This window comes from Spermophilus citellus (genome assembly GCF_964194105.1).
Source record: "Spermophilus citellus genome assembly, chromosome: 10".
Lineage (NCBI taxonomy): Eukaryota > Metazoa > Chordata > Mammalia > Rodentia > Sciuridae > Spermophilus > Spermophilus citellus.
In genome coordinates, this window is record NC_138197.1 from 94103788 (window position 1) to 94123351 (window position 19564).

The 19564-nt window shown below is 33.4% G+C and overlaps 1 pseudogene across 1 annotated transcript; it reads left to right on the top strand.

Annotated features, from left to right (window-relative positions):
* The first annotated feature begins 17901 nt into the window (after positions 1 to 17901).
* LOC308658487 (oligosaccharyltransferase complex subunit OSTC-like) lies at positions 17902 to 18350 on the top strand (annotated as a pseudogene). Its single transcript has one exon. The product of its transcript is annotated as an oligosaccharyltransferase complex subunit OSTC-like (transcript).
* The last annotated feature ends 1214 nt before the right edge of the window (positions 18351 to 19564 follow it).

The following is a 19564-nucleotide window of genomic DNA, read 5'->3' on the forward strand; positions in this document are numbered from 1 at the left end:
GACAGGAGAGCTACTTAGTCCCTTTCTTTTGCTGAGGCTGGCTATAAACTTGTGGTCCTCCTGTCTCAGCCTCCTGAGCTGCTGGGATAATAGGCATGCGCTACTGCGCCTAGCTATATTTCTTAAGAATGAAAATATTCTCGTATATATCCATAACATCTAAGAAAAATACTAATTCAATAATATATAAATACAAAATAAATTTTGACATCTTCCACATGTATCTATTAGGACTGTTATTTTTTCCAGTCCAGAAGCTAATCAATATTCACACATTTGCATGTGTTCTTTCATCTCTTATATATCTTTTCATATGGAACATCTTACTCTTCCTCTGTTTCTCAAAATTGTTTTAAAGAGGCCAGAACTTTTGTTTTGTAGTGTGTTCCACATTCTCAATTTTCTTAATTGTTCTTGCATTTTTATTTAAGTAAATATTCTGAAAAGAATATTACACATAGCATATTGTGTACTTTTTTACTGTGTCATGTCTGAAAACATAAAATTTCCAGGTGTACTAGTATTGATGGTGATAAGTTGGTCATTTGGTAACCAAGAGACACCAAATCTCTTCATGTACAGCTACATTTTGACTACTGTAATTAGTAATTAATCTGTGACATTACTCTTCAGGATCACATGAGAATTCTTTTTTCTAACCTTTCATTTGTTTTAGCATCCACTGGTAATTCTTATCTAAATTAATTATCACATTTGTTGGTGTAACAAGGGAGACACTATAAACAAAAAGAAATAAAATTACTAAAATTAAGAAATTGTTGCAAGAGTTTAACAGGACATTAGACACAGATGATGAAATTATTAATGAAGTAGAAGGTCAATCAGCAGAAAATATCAAGTCTGAAACTGGTAAAAGGAGTGGAAAGAAGAAAAAAATGTAAGAGATATTTGAGACACTATGAAAGATCTGACATTTATGTTAGAAGTCCTGAAGGAAGGTAGAAAAATAATTGGCCAGAAACAATATTTAAATAAATGATGGTTGACAATATCTGAAATCTCAAAAGACATTAAGTCACAGATTGAAAATATACTCCTGTATCTAAAACAGAATTAATAAAATGATAAGCACACCTAGACATTTTAGGCTAAGGGAGGAAGAGAAAATGTTTTTAAAAAGACAATTCCTTTCAAGCCAATAATAAGACCAATAGATGAGTTATAAACAGAACTGCCAGAATAAAATGACATCTTCAAAGTATTAGAAGAAAAATAACTGTCAAACTAGAATTCTATATACAACAAAGATATCCTTCAAAAATGAAGATGAAACAGATATTTCTCTCTCCCTTTCATCACCCCCCTCACACACACATACACTCTCTCTCTCTCTCTCTCTCACACACACACACACACACACACACCCCAGAGAGAATTTGTCAACATCAAATCTACCTGAAAAAAATAAGGAAGCTGCTTAAGTACATGTAAATCAATCCCAGATTTAAAAAAAAAGAAATGAATAAAGATGAAAAATAAGCAATAGTAAATAGGTAGCCAAATCCAAATGAATGCTGACTTTATAATAATAATAATATACATTGTAGAGAATGTATACAGAATTAAAAACAAAACAAAATACCATAAAATATGGGGTATATACAAAATCATGCATGTTCTAATGTCTTTCAGTTGTCTGATATATGGTAAATTTATTAATTTATATTATACTTGAATATGCATATGTTACAATGCATATTATAATCTCCAAGGCAATTCATTTACTAATAACAAAATAATTTTTACTAAAACAGAATGAAAATGAAAAAAACTTGATTAATCCAAAAGTGGCTAGGGGTATAAAGAAACAGTAGAAAAACAATATAAAATTTTAGAGAAAATTTCACCTAGTAATTAAATCATATTCTTGCTTCATTTATACTTGTCTCGATTCCATCTCTTTCACTCTTTAATTGTATAGAGTCATAAAATTCACTTGAACTCTGTAATTCTGACCCCATTTGTAAAGTGAGAATGAAATTTGTACTAGTTCAAGATATTTTTATAAACAATAAATGAAATAATGGAAATAAAATATGAATAAAGAGTATGCTATAAATAAATTCTATTGCTAATATAAGGTAAAACCAATGTCCATTTTTCTAAATATGCTTAATACTTATCTTAGTTCTTACAATTCAGAAATATAAAATTTATGAGATTAAAAGTCCCATGGAATACTCACATTTGAAATTGATTTGCTGTATACTTCAATAATACGTTCTGTTTTAATAAGAATATAATATAAAAGTTGTATTGCTATTGATGGGTGGTAAAATAATATGATCCTCTTATAATTTTTTAAATTAAAGTTATTTTTAACTTACACATAAAAACACATAAATTTTTATGTATTAATGGGGGCCCATGTGAGGTTTAAATACATGAATATATTGTGTAATGTTTGAATCAGCTTAAACATGTATTCCTATGTTTAAAATGTACTGTACATTATTATTATTATAGTCACTTTGCTGTACAATAGCTCAAGGAAACTTCTTGGTCCTATCTCACTATAACTTATTACCCTTTGGTTAACTTTTTCCCATCTCTTTCTCCTGCCTCTGATAACTACCATTATACTCTTAATGTCTATGAGATCAACTTTTTTAGGCTCCACTTGAGTAAGACTATGTAATACTTGACTTTCTACACTCACGTATTTTAATGATCTCTAGCTTGATTATGTTGTTACAAATGACAGGACTTCATTTTTTTTTGATGGCTGGGTTGTATTACAATGTGTATACTTACAATATTTTCTTTTTTATTATAATTTTTGTGGTACTAGGGATTAAACCCAAGCCCTCTTTCATGGTAGGCAAGAGCTCTACCACTGAGGTACATCCCCAGTTCCACATTTTCTTTACGGATCCATCAGTTGATAGACATTTCAGTTATTTCTGTTTCTTGGATATTGTGAACAATGCTCAAGCAACATGGAAGTGCACATTCTTTGATATACTGGTGTCATTTCTTTTGGATATATATCTAGTAATGGGATTGCTAGATCGTATGGCAGTTCTGTTTTTCATATTTTAAGAACCTCCATACTATTTTCCACAATAGCTTTACTAATTTATGTATCTGCCAATAGTGTGCAAGAAAATAACTCTTTTTTAAAAGCTGTATGCAATAGTTGCCCCAAATTAAATGACTTTATTGCTTCGAAGAAATTCTAGACCAGAAGTTGAAAGAACTGAATCCTAGCCCTGTCCCTACTAGTACTTAATCATGATCTTTATTCATTCTTTATTCATTGGACATGACATTTTGCATTGTTGGTCCACAATATTCCAATTTTTAAAAATCATGGTAATAAATACCTTTTCTGCACATCTTCTTCAGCACTTATTATCTTTACTCTTTTTCATAATAACTATTTTTATGGAAATGAGAGAAATATTCACTTTTTATATAAGGCTGTCCTTGAATAACCAAGCCTTGATCCATATACATTAGGGAAGGCATTATGTGGAAAACAAACCAGCTTCATCAGAACTTATCAGAATGATAAAACTGTTTACAAAAGAATCTGTATGCAAGTTTCTTCTCTAAGAAAAATAAGAAAGAAAAAACAATTAAATGGTTATGTATACATTTACTTTTCCAGTAATATATCTTGCTTTGAAGTGTTGAAGTAATGAATGGTTCAAAAACTATATGTGTGTGTGTGTGTGTGTGTGTGTGAATTTTATTACTATTGATGTTATTTTAATCGTTAGGGATTAAGAATACCTTTTATTTTTTCCTTAAAAAAACACATAGTTTTGTAAAATCTTTTAAAGTCAAGGAAAAGATATTGCTAACATCCCCCAAACATCCCTCTTGTTATCTGCAAACACTAAGTTTATCTCTGTTATTTTTTGAACTTTCCATGAAGAGAATCATTCAATATGTATCTTTTCTATTCTAATTCCTCTTCCTTTATACTATCCTTCACTTCTAGTTTCTTTTCCTGTATAGTATATTTGCGATATTTGTTCATGTTTGTAAGTGTAGCTGTAACTCCTTTATTTTAATTATTTTCAGTGTTTACTATGCAGAATGACTACAGTTTGTATATCAAACTTTTGAATCACAGCTCTATTGCTTCTTCCCCAACTTTGGTACATTTTATTTACCTTTTTACTTATTGCACTGGCAAAATGTGCTCTATAATGTTCAGTGAAAATGGTAATAAGAGCCTTCCTCAGTTTATTTTCCTTCTTGGGGTTTAAATTTTCAGCATTGATCAGTAAGTACATGTTTTGCAGGTATGTTAAGAAAATTTTAGTCTCATCCAAGTTAGCTTAAAGGATTTTCTAAAAACATAAAATCATACTTAATATTATACATGTTTTCTCTGCTTCTGTGGAGATGATTCCATTGATTTTGGCAAATGTTGCATCTTCCCATTGCATCACATCAGAGTCACATGAATAGACATTTTTCCAAGGAAGATACAACCGGCCAACAGGTATATGCAAGGGTGCTCAACATCACTAATCATCAGGAAATGAAAAATCAAACCACAGTGAGATATCACCTCACATCTGTTAGGATGGCTATTGTAAAACGATAAGACAGCAAGGGGATGGAGACAAGGAAACTCCAGTACCTTGATGAAACAAATACACATTGGTAGAGCTATTATGGAAAACATTATGGAGTTTCCTTACAAAAAACTAAAAATTAAATTACCATATGACTCATCAATCCCACCTTTGGGTATATATCCAAAGAAAATAAAATAAGTATCTTGATACCTGCAATCTTATGTTCACTGTAGCATTATTTCCAATAGATGATTCATGGAAACATCCTAAATGCCTGTAGGTGATGAGTAGGTAAAGAAATTGTAGTGAATACACATGCAATGGAATGTTATTCAGCCTTAACCAAGAGGAAATTGTGTCCTTTACAAGTACATGATAAACCTGGAGGACAAGCTGGGTGAAATAAGCCAGACACAGAAGGGTAGATAACTGCATGATCCTATGTATATGTAGAATTAAAATAGACTCAGAAACAGAGTAGAACAGGGGCTATCAGTGGAGGGAGGGTGGTAAGGGAAAGGGGAGATTTTGTCCAAACGGTATGAAGTTTCAGTTATATGAAATGAATTAGTTCTGGAAATCTAACGTACAGCATAACTATGGTTAATAATACTGAATTGGATGCTTGAAATTTACTAAGAGAACAGATCTGGCCCAGGATCAGATTTCTAGCACTATCCCTTCTTAGTACCTTCTGGAAACCAAGTTTTTCCCCAGAGTCCTCCAAGTCTATCTCAAGCTCTGCTCAGCTTTCACCCTGAGAGACCCCATTTCCAGAATTGGCAAATATGTCATGTTGAAATACTGTACCGACGTCAGGCTCGATTCTGTGAGTTTCTGTGTATTCCCGAATCTTGGCTTCATAATTCTTCACTACCTTGTTAACTCTCTGTGCCTTCAAGCAATTTCATGTTGATATTTTGTCATTTTTTTTTCCAAGATGTTCTGAATGGACTGCATTTCTTTGCCTGACATTTTTTTCTGTGACCTTTTGCTAAAAGTTATTCAAAATAAGTATGGATTGGCTGCTCTAATTTAGTAATTACATATGCCAAACAGCTCCTTACAATTTTGTTTAATTCATTTTGGCAAAGAACTTATTTTAATTATCTTTTACGGACCTAATGAACAATTATTTACTGAGAGCATACAATGCATGAGGTACCACCTTAAACCACAAAATGCAAAAATGAAAGACATGAGTTTCCTACCTTTTAGCACCTACCTTCTCAATGGTATAATAGAATAAACAAATAATAAATAAGCGTATATTAGCATGCACACAGCCCTAGGTTTCTCCATGCACCACAAAAATAACAAATAAATACATAAACGTGTAACTGCTGATTGAAATAAGTGGTACGAAGAAAATGAAGATTGGGTTGTTACAGAAAAGTCAATGGCAAGCTGCAACTTCAACACCAAGAAGAAAACCCTGGTGAAGAGCAATAGGAAGACAGTGTCCAATGGGAGGTCGCTGAATAAACAACTGCACCTAGGAAGAAAAAAGCTTGTTAGCAGATCATGACTAAGTATGTCATGTGAGCAAGGAATTAGTATGAGTTAAAGCTGGGGCAGAATGCAGAGTTTCAGTCACATAGAATCTCATGAGTTTTAGTTAGAATAAGCTTTCTTTGTGCTCTAACTTGTTTTAATAGAACACAGCACAAGTTAAGATGCTATATTACAGCTAAATTCACTTTCATGATATTTCTATCCAAATGATGACAAAAAGGTGCTCTCAGCCCACTAAACTCCTAGGAGTGCCTGGACTGTCAAGATAGTAACTAGATTGTTTCCACTGACAATTTTACCTCTGAGAGGGTAGTGGAAACAACTTGGCAAATTGCTACTCTTAACTTAATAATGACCAAGAAGAAAAAATTGGTTGGAAAAGTAGAAGTGACAAGAACCTTGGGGAAGGAAACTGTGCTACTTTAGAGTGTAAAGTCACAACCAAGGAGAATCCTAGGCACAGCTAATGTTCTTTAAGTCTTGAAGAGAAGTGTTTTTTATTAGTTTGTTTCAAAGCAAAGTGAAAATAGACTCAAGGCATAAGAACAAAAGAGGGAAGACTTCAAGCATATTTAGAAAGGTCACTATATGTAATTCTGTGTATGTGATTACAGAAGGAGCTCTGATGAGGAAGAAAATGAAAGCAGAAGAAAAAGCTGGTATTTCTTCCAATACACTCAATTTCAAAAGACAAATTACCAATAATTATAAAACAGTGGCATTCAAGAATGTTTTCAAGAAGTCTTGCTCATAATGTATTTAAACTTATAAAAATATTGAAAGCTAAATCAGAGCTTCAGATAGACTTGGAGGACTCTGGGGAGGGAAAGTCAGTTTCCAGAAGTACTAAGAAGGGATAACAGTAGCAAATATGTTTATTTGGGGAATAAAAACACAAGCAGATTTCACATTCCATAGTGGAATCCTTCCCTGACATTTCATTTCATGCACAAGAGCAGATACTGGTCAGATTCCCTATTACATGTTGCATGTTCCTTTACAAAATGCTTAAGTCTAGAAGTATTTTCAATATTTTCAGATTTGGAATATTTACCCCATTTGAATCAAATGTATGATATGTCAAGATCATTGTATTGTCATGAGCAACTAATAATATATATATAATTTACATACTTCTGCCAGGCTAATGGCTACATTTAAAGAGCAAAATAAGCAAGAAAGACGAGTTGAAAGGCAGAACGTATGATATTAAGAGAAAAACAATAACATCTTGTACTTTAATTTGGTGAAAGATATATAATGGCATAATTTGGCGTGAACATACTTTATATACAGTTACGAAAAATTGTGCTGTGAATGGATAATTATGAATGTAATGCACTCCACTATTGTCATGTATGTAAGAAAGAAATTTTAAAAACATACTTTATATACAACCAAAGATATGAAAAATTGTGTTGTATATGTGTAATAAGAATTGTAATGCATTCCGCTATCATTTATTTTTAAAAAATCAATTAAAAATACTGAAGTTCTCAACTAAAATTAAAAAATTTTAAAAAAGATATATAATGGGCATTTTTCACTTTAGAAATTCTAGAGAATGGATGAACTAATGAAGCTTAAAGAAAATCTAATATATCTAATATTCAAAGTGGAAAAGAACAAAGTGAAAAATCTTGAAGACTCTCATGCATAGAAAGAACCATCAGAATAGGTTATAATGAAGTAGTTTATGAGTTTTCTGAAATGAAGTTATTATTAGGAAATAATTTACTAATGACAAGTGATACCAACATACTTTTTTTCTTTCTTATTTGATCTCTATGCTCCAATAACAGAGCATAGAGCCATTCATCCAAAAACCTGGCACATAAGAAACATAGAAAATTTTTGTTGTGTGGACAACTCAATTTTTTCTAACATAACATCCTCCAAAAGATTTTCCCACACAGGACATCTGCACATGCTATCCCCTATGCCTACAATACTCTCACACTCTTGGTATACTCTACCTTAAACCCCACAGCCTTATACTACCCAACTCAATCTATCCATGTGTCAGATTTCACATTCCATAGTGGAATCCTTCCCTGACACTTCATTTCATGCGCAAGAGCAGATACTGGTCAGATTCCCTATTACATGTTGCATGTTCCTTATACAAAGTGCTTAAGTCTAGAAGTGTTTCCAATATTTTCAGATTTTTGAATATTTACATTAATACAAGAATTCTTGGGGATGGAATCCAAGTCTAAACATAAAATTCATTCATGTTTCATATATACTTTATTGACATACCCTGAAGGAAATTGTACACAATGTTTTCAGTGTGTCTATATTTTGATTATGACCTGTAACATGAGGTCATTTGTGGAATTTTCTGTTCTGGTGTCATGTCAGTGTTCAAAATTATTAGATTTTGGAACATTTTGAATTTCAGATACTTTAGGTAGGGATGCTCAACCTAAATATTCTTAGTCCTTTTTTATAATACTTATCATAATTATAGTTAATAATTTATCTAGATAATTATTTGTTTAATGCTTACCTGTCTTGTTCAATTATAACTTTTATCAAGATGAAAAAAACATATCTGACATGTTTATCTCCTACTCCAAGCATTCAGGTCAGACAATTTTAGCCATAAATTATTTTTAAGGAAGTTTGTAGGTATAGGCAAGGTCTTTTATAAAATCCTTTAAGAAAAGATGGAGAAATATGAGCTGGTCATGGTTCAGTTGAACTGAATAGCAACCTTGGATTAAATGACTACCTCCAAAAGATAGATATTAAATAGAGTACAGAGACAGTATATATTGTGTGTTTAGTGCCACATCGCATGATAGAGCAGTGATTTATTATCTTTGATGTGAACAAAAATCACCTTTGTGCTCTCCCAGAAAAAGGTAAACTTTAAGGTCTCACTACCAGTTATTAGGGTTCATGAGGTTCCCTGTGCTCCCCATATAAGAAAACTTTCCAATGTAATATCACAAGGAAATTATTTTTCCCATTGGTCTTTTGTTCTCAGGTATATATTTAGTTACCAACTTCATCAATAAGAGTATATCTTCTGTTTTAGATGTATATAAATACAAGGATAGAATTTCAGATAAAAGAAAATCTATGAAAAAAACAAAACAATTACATCTGCTGCCGATGTTTTTAAAATAAGCTTTTAGTTCACAATAGTTTTAGATACAGAAAAATTTAGGAGTTCTTGGGCTGGGGATGTGGCTCAAGCAGTAACGCACTTGCCTGGCATGCGCGGGGCCCTGGGTTTGATCCTCAGCACCACATAAAATAAAGATGTTGTGTCCACCGAAAAACTAAAAAATAAATATTAAAAAGTTTTCTCTCTCTCTTTTTAAAAAAAATTTAGGAGTTCCAATGCACCCATACCTAGTTTCATTATTAATAATATTATGCATTATTATGGTATATTTGTCAGAATAATGAACTAATATTAACCATTATTTTTAAACTAAAGTCTACATTTTATTTATAATCCTTACGTTTTACCTAATGTCTTTTTTTGTTACAGGATCCTATCCAGGTTTTCCCATTATATTTTGTTGTCATGTTCCTTTAGGTCATTCTTGCTCTTGACTACAGTCATTTTCTCAGGCTTTCTATATTTTTGATGTTTTTGGCAATTTTGAGGAATACTAGTCATGTATCTTGTGAAATGTCCCTATATTGAAATTTGTCCAATTTTTCCTCAAGATAGGGCTAGGGTGATGGGTTTGAGGGAAGACCACAGAGGCAAAATGTGATTCCATTCCATCATCTTAATGACACATACACACATTCCTTGAGCTGCTGTTGTTAACTTTGATCGCCTCAGTGCTGGAATATCTCAGACTTTTTCATTGTAAAGGACGCCATTCTCCTCTTTACATGCAATACTCTTTGGAACTCATTTGTGCATAGCTCACACTCAAGTACTGAGAAATTATGCCTCAACTCCTTGAAGGCAAAGTATCTACATAAGTTACTTATAGTTGGAGATTTACTCTTATCCATATTTCTTTATTTAATCTCTATATAATCATAACTAGTTCTTTTATAGTTCCACTTATAATTTAATACTTTCTTATTTATTTCATTCCTCAAATTGTTCCAGCTTGAGTATTAGGAGCTACTTCCATCATGTGGGAGTCTTCTGTTAATTTGTTTGTCTGTTTATTAGGAGGGAGGAATTCGGTTTTGTTGTTCTTGTTAATATTCCTTACTTTCTAGTACAACCAGATGCTCTAAGATTATCTCAAATATTTACTGCACCACTCCTAGAATCAGCCATTTCTCCCAAGGAGTTCTTGTTTCTTTTATTGGAGAATGGTTTTCAAAATCCAGATTCGGATGTACTTACTACTACTTCAAAACCATTGCTCTTAGACTTCTTCAACTGACAAAATAATACACACACACACACACACACACACACACACACACACACATATATATATATATACACATATGAACCCATGCATATGCACATATTATAAATATTTTTATAGGTAACCATCTGTATCTATATTAAGCCAAATGTGAGTTCTTATTGAGGTTTCCAACTTCAATTCATGTGGATGATTTTAGCTTCTTGTTCTTGATTAATAAAGTTTATAAATATCAGAAGCTGATTCTTGAGGGCAATAGCATTAAAATTTAAACCTTAAATTATCAAGAATAAATAAACAACTAAAATTTCAAAAAATATGTCAAGATTTTAAATTGTGAGAGTTACTTTGTGCACAATTTCATGCTAATGAATCTCTAAACAAAGAGATTTTTAATGATAAACTATTTCTGAAGAATTAGAAAACTTTAAAATACAAATTGAGGTTGATAATGAAAAGCTAAGGAGAAAAAGTGGTAAGCAAAAATACACTCCAAAAATTTACAAAGACCTAAGGAAAGAGTTAGACAAAAGAGAAGTTACCATGAGCAGTAGATAAAAAAAATTAAATAAATCTATGTTTAATACTATGTAAATCCATAACAAAATAACTCCACAAACTAAAATATATGACAAAGAACATCCATAAAATATCCATAAATGAATCCACATATATAATTAAATTTAGTTTGATAAAGAAAGTATTGTAAAGCAAAATGAAAATATGTACTAATATAATTGTTTAACAATTTGAACAATTAGATTTGTGTGTGTGTGTATAAATTCCAGGTCAATTAATATTACAAAGATTGAAAAAGAAAGTATAAGTTAATATTGGTGAGATTATTTTCTAATTAAAACACAAAGCCAAAGGATAAGGGTCACAGACTTTATTTCAAACAAAAACCTTTCTAAAACAAAATTTACCATAAATAAAGTTATAATCCCAGAAAAGTTTTACAAAGAACTTTCAATGTGTTTCAAAGAACACAGAATACATATGCAGAGTTCCTAAAGTCTATATAAAAAAAATCAAAATAGAAATAATGGACAGAACATGAGCAGGTGAATCACAAAGAATAATCACAAGTGGCTACTAGATATATATTAAGGTACTCAAGACTCAAAAAGAAAAATGCAAATTAAAATGAATTATTTTTCCTAAGATTGGCAAGAATCAAAGAGTGAAAATATCAGACTTTGGCAAGCATACAAAGAAGAGTACTTTTTTACACTTTTAGTGGGAGTTATAAAATTGGAGAAATCACTCTGGAAAACAGGTTGACAGTCTATCATAATAAATTGTACATCTCCAGTGATTCAGCAATTCTACTTCTAAGAAACTATTCTGAAGGAATCGTCATAGACGAGAGGCAAAATGTATACAGTAAAATGATTTTTTTGTTATGGTGATGAAATTTGGCAACCTAATTGTCCAGGAATACATTATTTTTATGATATTGCAATATACTACATATCTATTTAAAAGAATATCATAAGCTTTTATGTACTTATATACACCTAACCCTAACTCTGCAGAAATATAAGTTAACAGATTCAGGGACTAATGGCATAAGTATCAATTTCCATCTGATAGAAACCCCAGAAAGAAAAAATTTAATAGGAAAATGAGGAGAAAATTTAATAGGGAGAAAATAACTGAAGATATAACATTCATAAATTTGACATAACTAAAGAAAGATGTAAGCTGTCAGTTGAAAACCTTCATAAAAGTACAAAATGGAGCAGAAAAGACAAAATTAATGCATATTTAAACATAGGACAGACAGTAAACATTGACCTCAAAGCAAAATCCCTAGAATGAACGAAAGCAAAAGCTTGCATTTAGTTCATTGACCTGAGGTTTCCAAAAAGGAACATTAGGTGTAAAAAGATAAAGAATAATAGAGCATACAATTGATAAAGGAAGGATTCTCTTATTAAATAATATCAAAATAATTGATTCATTATATGAAAAACACAATTAAATTATAATTCTGTTTCACAACAGATAAACTTTATGAGTTAAATAAATATTATTAAAAGAAAAAAACAGAAAAAGAAAGTATATTTTCCCCCTCTTTTTTCTTTTTTTATATACCTTTATTTTATTTATTTATTTTTATGTGGTGCTGAGGATCAAACCCAGCGCCTTGCATGTGCTAGACAAGCGCTCTATCGCTGAGCCACAATCCCAGCCCAGAGAATGATTTCTAAATAAGAACAAAAAGCATTAATGAAGGGAAAACCATGTATAGTAATGTATCAAAAATAAAGTTCTGGGGCTGGGGTTGTGGCTCAGGGGTAGAGTGCTCGCCTAGCACACATGAGGCCCTGGGTTCAAACCTCAGCACCACATAAAGATAGAATAAAGATATTGTGTCCGATTACAACTAAAAAATAAATTTTAAAAAAAGATTTCATCAAAGATTTCTCATTTGACATTAGCAGTAAAAATGTATTTGTAACACTCAAAACTAAGATATAGAACATACAGGCAACTCTTAAATATTATTTAAAAAAATGAAAAACAAATAGAAAGCAAAGGATGGGCTATTTACAGAAGCAAGCAATAAATAAAGAGATAACCAGCCTCAGTAGTAATCAAAGAAATGCAAATAAAATAACCATGAGAAAAAAAGTCCTGCATGTTCATCATGTTAACATAAAATTTAACAATAGCAAGTGTTGTCACAGACGAAAGGGGAAAATATCCTTATGCACTACTGTTGAGTGTAATCAGTGGCATTCATTTTGGAGAGAAAAATCAAAAAGTGAAATAAGGATACATACATGTCCTATGATCCAAAATGTTCTCAGGAAGTTTTTGCTCGAGTACACAAAAAAAGATGAGTATTAAAATGCTTATTAATCATATCAATTCCCATAAATGCACATCTGTATCAAAGTCTTATTTCTGTTTCAACAGTAGTAGTAAAAATAGTAGTAAAATACTGGAAGCAATTGATATTAATCAATTATATGGTTTAGGTGGGTACTAAAAAAGGATAAGTCCAATATAGTTATAAAAAATATATGTCCAGTTCTATGGGGGTATAGTAAAAAATACAATGTAACATATATCTATGTATGAATCTGATATTTACATGAAACTTATGCAATTCATATCTACATATATAAGTATAATGTGTATTGTAAAAAAAAACAATACTGTATATTTTACATGAACACACATATGTAACTAAAGAAATTTGTAGAAGATGAATTGGTACTACATGAACTAAGTGCAAAGGAGAGAGGAAGTTTAAGGGAAAATCAGATCAAAGTGTTAAATGAATACCATAAAAATTATTATACATTATCATCCATTGTCTGATAATGTAATGAGGAATATACCTCAATTTAGTTGAGTGTACCTGAAAACTTCAAGTTATTACATTCATTACCAGCAAGGGCATGGGCAAAACAAATACTCATATATGTAGATAATACCATTCAGGATGTACACTCTAATTTTTATGAAAATTTACTTTTGGCGTTAGGGGCATATACATAATAAGCTTCACCACTCTGGGCTACCAAGGTCATTTTTTAAGCACTTGGACCTTACCTTTTATCTGGTTTCTAAGATGTTGCTCTCGTTCAACAGTTGTTTACAGAACTCTAAGTACATAACACAAACTCACTGACTATTTGCTCTAATATTTTACTGATTCCCATTCCATTTCTTTAATTCCACCATTACTTTATTTTTCAAAGTGTGTTTATCCCTAAATCTGAAAATCTCCAAAGCTCAACCAGTAATTTTTTGCCTAGAATATTCATTACATCCCTCCTCCATTCTCATGCTTTTTAATACTATTAACTTCATTTCCAAATCTGTTTTTTCATCTAGATATTTTTGCATTCATATTTCACTGCCTAAAAATGAACATAAGTCAATTGAATTCCATTATTTTCTCCCCTAAGTAGTTCTCATTCCCAATTACTATTTACTTCTCTGGGTACATTGTTATCCCAACGACCATGTAAGCTTTACAACTAAATTGTATATTTGTTTTACTGTTCTCTTCCATGTATTAATCACATCCATTCTCATAAATTTGCATCCATGTTAATTTTCTACTGCTAAATTGTAACAAATTGCCACCAAATTAATGCCTTAAAAATAACACAACATTATTATCCTGAAGTTCTGGAGGACTAAAGCATGAAATGGATCTCACTGAACTAAAAGCAAGACTTCAGAGGGTTTTCTCCTTTTGGAAGATTCTTGGGGAAAATTAATCTTCTTTCTTCTTATAGTTTCAAGATGCTACCCTCATTCATTACCTCGTGGTTCTCTTTCATCTTCAAAGTCTGCAATGACTGTTGGGTTTTTCTTATGCTGCTACCTCTCTGGGTTTCTTATTTCTATAGGTATCTTTCATTTTTAATGACCATTCCAATTACTTCGGTCCCAACTGAATAATCCTGAATAATATAATAAATAATATATGATTAACAACATTAATTCTGTTTTCAACCTTAATTCCTCCCACATTTCCTACGTAATATAGCATATTGACAGAATATTGGATTAGGATATTGTTGGGGAATCATTATTCTGACTACCCCAATATTCAACTCACAGCAATTCAAATATCACCTATGTCTTATTTATTGTTTTTCTTTCTTCATAATTTAGGATCAAAGCCCTGATAAACCTTTTCCTCCCAAGTATTTCTAGGGTCCCTACCAGATATCTTGCATGTACTCAGATCAAGTCATTCTTGGAACTGCACCCACATGTCTCTTCCTTTGGACTTTTTGGTTCAATATGAGCATGTCCTCCGGTTGCTGTTAAAATCTTGCAGATCACAGTTGTCAGTCTTGTCCCACCATTTCTGCTACTGCTGCAGCAGGTGCATTCAAATACCAGAAGCATCAAACCTTTGCACCAAAGGGAAATACTTCTTTCCATATTTTGTTTCATGTCATACTAGAAGATACCAAAGCAGAGTTGCTTGCTCCCATCTTAGAGACTTTTAAATAACATTCAGTTTTTACTTTAAAACATAGGTCCATCAAATCCAACTGGCAAAATTATGTATATTCAACAGCACTATTCCTAAAAATAACAAAAGTTTCTTTTGCTTTCTAATACCTCACAGTTAACATCCTTTTCTTATATGTTGAATTTTCATCCAGGGAACTTCTTAGTGCCTTGTTCAAATAGACTTTTGGTAGAACTAACCATTATCACTCTTACTTAGCAGACCTGTCTGAATCCAGTGGTGTTATACTCAACCCGAATGCAATCAGTTGCAACCTCAGCTTCTCATGCCTATTTCTTCTTCACTTTTACACAACCACAAAACTAGCCCTGGAGGGAGGTTTCATTTCATATTTGGATATTTAGAATCACCACCACCATCCCACCAACATCCAACTCAACATGACAACATTGATTAAGATTCCTAAATCAATGCTACTTTGTTGAGAGCCACAGCTGAAGGGGCCTCAGCAAACTTCCAGCAGCCAGCTGATGATTGGCTCACAGCGGCCCCAGCAAACTTCTAGCTGCCAACTGATTGGCTCCTCTGCAGTGATGCTCATTGGGCTGTTTCCCCGCCCTTTCAGACCACAGAGCTGCTCATTGGGGGACTTTTTTTGGCTCCACCCAGGTGACCCAGAGCCTCAAGAGCAAGAGGAGTGGGGGAGGTTGAGAGGCTTGTGGGAAGCCAGTGGTGGCAGTTGGGCTCTGAGTGTTTTTCCTGAGGAGCTGTGTGGTGTGGTGTGTGTGTTCTAAAAATAAAGTTCGTTTCTTTTGACAAGTGGCTCCTGAATTGTGCCCAGCCAGACTGCAGCACTACTTCTACATTTGAAAATGTTTGGCAGTTTTCTGTGAGCTTGCCAATGAAGTACTACCAATCAATCTAAACATTCAATAATCTTCCTAAGATTTATGATATGACTTCCATTTTTGTGACTTTTGTTCTTGTCTTTCTTCATCTTAGCCCTTATGTCATAAATGTCCTTCCTTTTCAAACTAAATCACATTGTTTTTAAGTATCTGTTACAAATTTCCACCTCTTAGAACAGTTTTGAAATTATCTAAGACAATTTCAAGTTATCTGGAAATTCAGTAAATCATTTGCTGCTTAAATGATTGAATGCATTGAGATTATGTTTAATAAATGTCAGCTTGTGGTTTATGTGCCTATGTCCAAACATTATCTCTTGAAAGTAAAACTAAATAATTCACAAGGTTAGCACAACTTTTTTATTACCTACTCAGGCTAGCAAACCACTAACAGCCCCAGGTGGTACTCTGTTCTTTCTTGCTAGACTTGTACCCAGTAATTCCATATTAATCTTCAACCAGATATTGTTTTTAAAAAAAGAGAAGGAGGAGGAGGAAGAGGAGCAGGGGAAAGAGGAGGAGGAGGAGCAGGGGGAAGAGGAAAAGGAGGAGGAGCAGCAGCAGGGGAGGAGGAGGAGGAGGAGGGGAAAGAGGAGAGGGAGGAGCAGGGGGAAGAGGAGGGGGAGGAGGAGGAGGAGCAGGGGGAAAAGGAGGAAGAGGAGGGGGAAGAGGAAGAGGAGGGGGAAGAGGAAGAGGAGGAGCAGAGGGAGGAGGAAGAGGAGCAGCAGGGGAGGAGGAAAAGGAGGAGGAGGAAGAGCAGCAGCAGCAGGGGGAGGAGGAGGAGGAAGAGCAGCTGGAAGAGGAGGAGGAGGAGCAGGAGAAAACGAATAAGAGTTTGACAATTCTATTATTTCCTACCTTTACCAGTACCTCTAGTAATTCTCTTCCTAAAGCCCCTACCTGCCTTCTTAAAAAAAAACCCTTTGCCAACTGCTGCAAACTCCTAATCTTTTTCAATGGCTTGTCTTCAGGTTCCTTTGATGCTACATCAAAACATAATTCTTTAAATTTCAGAATTTCTTAGAAGAATTTCCTTTGTTTCACCATTTATAACTTTTCTGGGTCAAATTACTGTCATATCATCCCTACCAAATCATGGAACCCGTTTATCCAGAGATGAGGTGAACATCTCTCCATTAAAGGGGACTATCATTCAAGACCTAATAACACTAGGGAAGGAAGGATCTCTCCACAAAGCTTTTCCAGATGAAAAACGCTGTATAATCTCCAAATAACAGAATCACTTTGGGCAACGGAGGAAAATAGCTTCAAGGGTTCAGAGATGTCTTTACTCTGATGCAACATTTTTATAGAGATCTCAAACGAGGTAGAACTTATGGGGGTGTGGGAAGCACCAGTGTTGCTGTAGGTGCTGCTGACACTACATAGTTCCAACAAAGGAACTAAGATTTAAGACACTGAACAGACCAAAAGAGTCGACATTTGGGAACGTAAATGCTGTCGTTGAGTTACTCAATGTTGCTTGGTTGGAATACATTTAATTGTCCTAGAGAGCTTCGAGAGTTAGGTAGGTGACATAGAAATCAAATAGAAAAAAAAAAAGTAGAGGCCCGAGAGCTGCCCCAGACACCACCAACATGGAGACTTTGTACTGGGTCCTGTTCTTAGTGCTCGAATGTCCCAACCTGAAGCTAAGAAGCCGCCCTGGGTGCACATGTTGTCGGCCAGGACGGTGTATACTCTGGTGGTGGTGTCTTATTTCCTCATCAGCAGAGGAATAATTTATGATGTTATTGTTGAACCTCCGAGTTTTGGCTCTATGACTGATGACCATGGGCATCAGAGGCCAGTAGCTTTCTTGGCCTACAGAGTAAATGGACAATACATCATGGAAGGACTTGCATCCAGCTTTCTGTTTATAATGGGGGGTTTAGGTTTCATAATCCTGGACTGATCCATTGCACCAAATATTCCAGAACTCAATAGATTTCTTCTTCAATTCATTGGATTCATCTGTGCCCTACAGAGCTTTTTCATGGCTAGAATATTCATGAGAATGAAACTGCCAGGCTATCTGATGGGTTAGAGTGCCTTTTGAGAAGAAATCAGTAGATTCTGGATTTGCTCCTGTTGATGAAGTTGTAAAGGCTATACCAGTCCTCTCTTATGAAATGTGGAAAAGAATAAAAAGCAGTAGTAAAAAGTATCAAGTGAAAACATAGGAAATATATGAAAGCTTGGACTGGAATTTCTTGGTATCAGAGATAAGTTTATTACAGTATTTTTTTTCCTGATGACCTGTTGTGCTAATGATGTTAAGCATCATTTTCTTAGTTTTTCATTTCATAAATATACTGTTCTTCTAAAATTATAATATTGAATAAAGTGATTATTTTTTACAACCCCCTTTAACATTTTTTTGCAGATATTTCTGATTTTCAGAAGTTAATGTAAAAATCAGGAAGCAAGATCTCTGAGAACTCTGAGAACTGAGAACTCTGGACTCCTGATCTTTATTTCACATATATATGCAAGATTGTTTCCTCAACAGTAAGATGTATGAAAGGAACAGAAATAAATAATTTTTCTAATTAACAAAAAAAAAGAAAACAAAAAGAAGTAGAGTTCTGTTTGGTAATCTTCATTTTGATCTGATAGGGAAGGGTTTCTGAGCCAAATAAGTAATCTTGTCATCATTTGAATTAATAATAAGACACAGGGTAGGTTGAAGAAGGGATTAAATTAACAATTCATGACTGATTCTAACCCTATTAAAAAAAAGCCTGGGTTTTATCAGAATTCTAGATGCCTGCTGAAAATTCCTCATATGTAGACCTTATCACCCTGTGACAAGTAAGGGACATCACTGCCTGCAGAAAAATGACATGCAAAATTTAGAATGGAAAGCATCTGAGTACAGTCACCTGTGAACAATTCTCACTCCTACTTTTCTTAATCACCTACAAATGTCAATACTGTACACTCTTCCTTTTTTCATAGCACCTCAACCAGTCCTGCTTTCAGACTCCTCATCGTAACCTAATCTCTCTACTAAGCAACAAAACCCTCCTACCATATCCTTTGCCATTTTTGTATGTCTGTAATAACCTTCCCTGTGTCCTTTAGCTTTCTTTCAGAATCTCTTATTGTCCTTGCCTTAATTTCTGTATTCTACAAGTCCAGAAGACCAGAAAGGTGAACATACAAAAATTCTCACCTGAGACTTTATAGTCAAGACGTATACCATATGCTAAAATATTTTGCTTGTTTGTTGATCTGACCCAGACTAATTTGCAACCA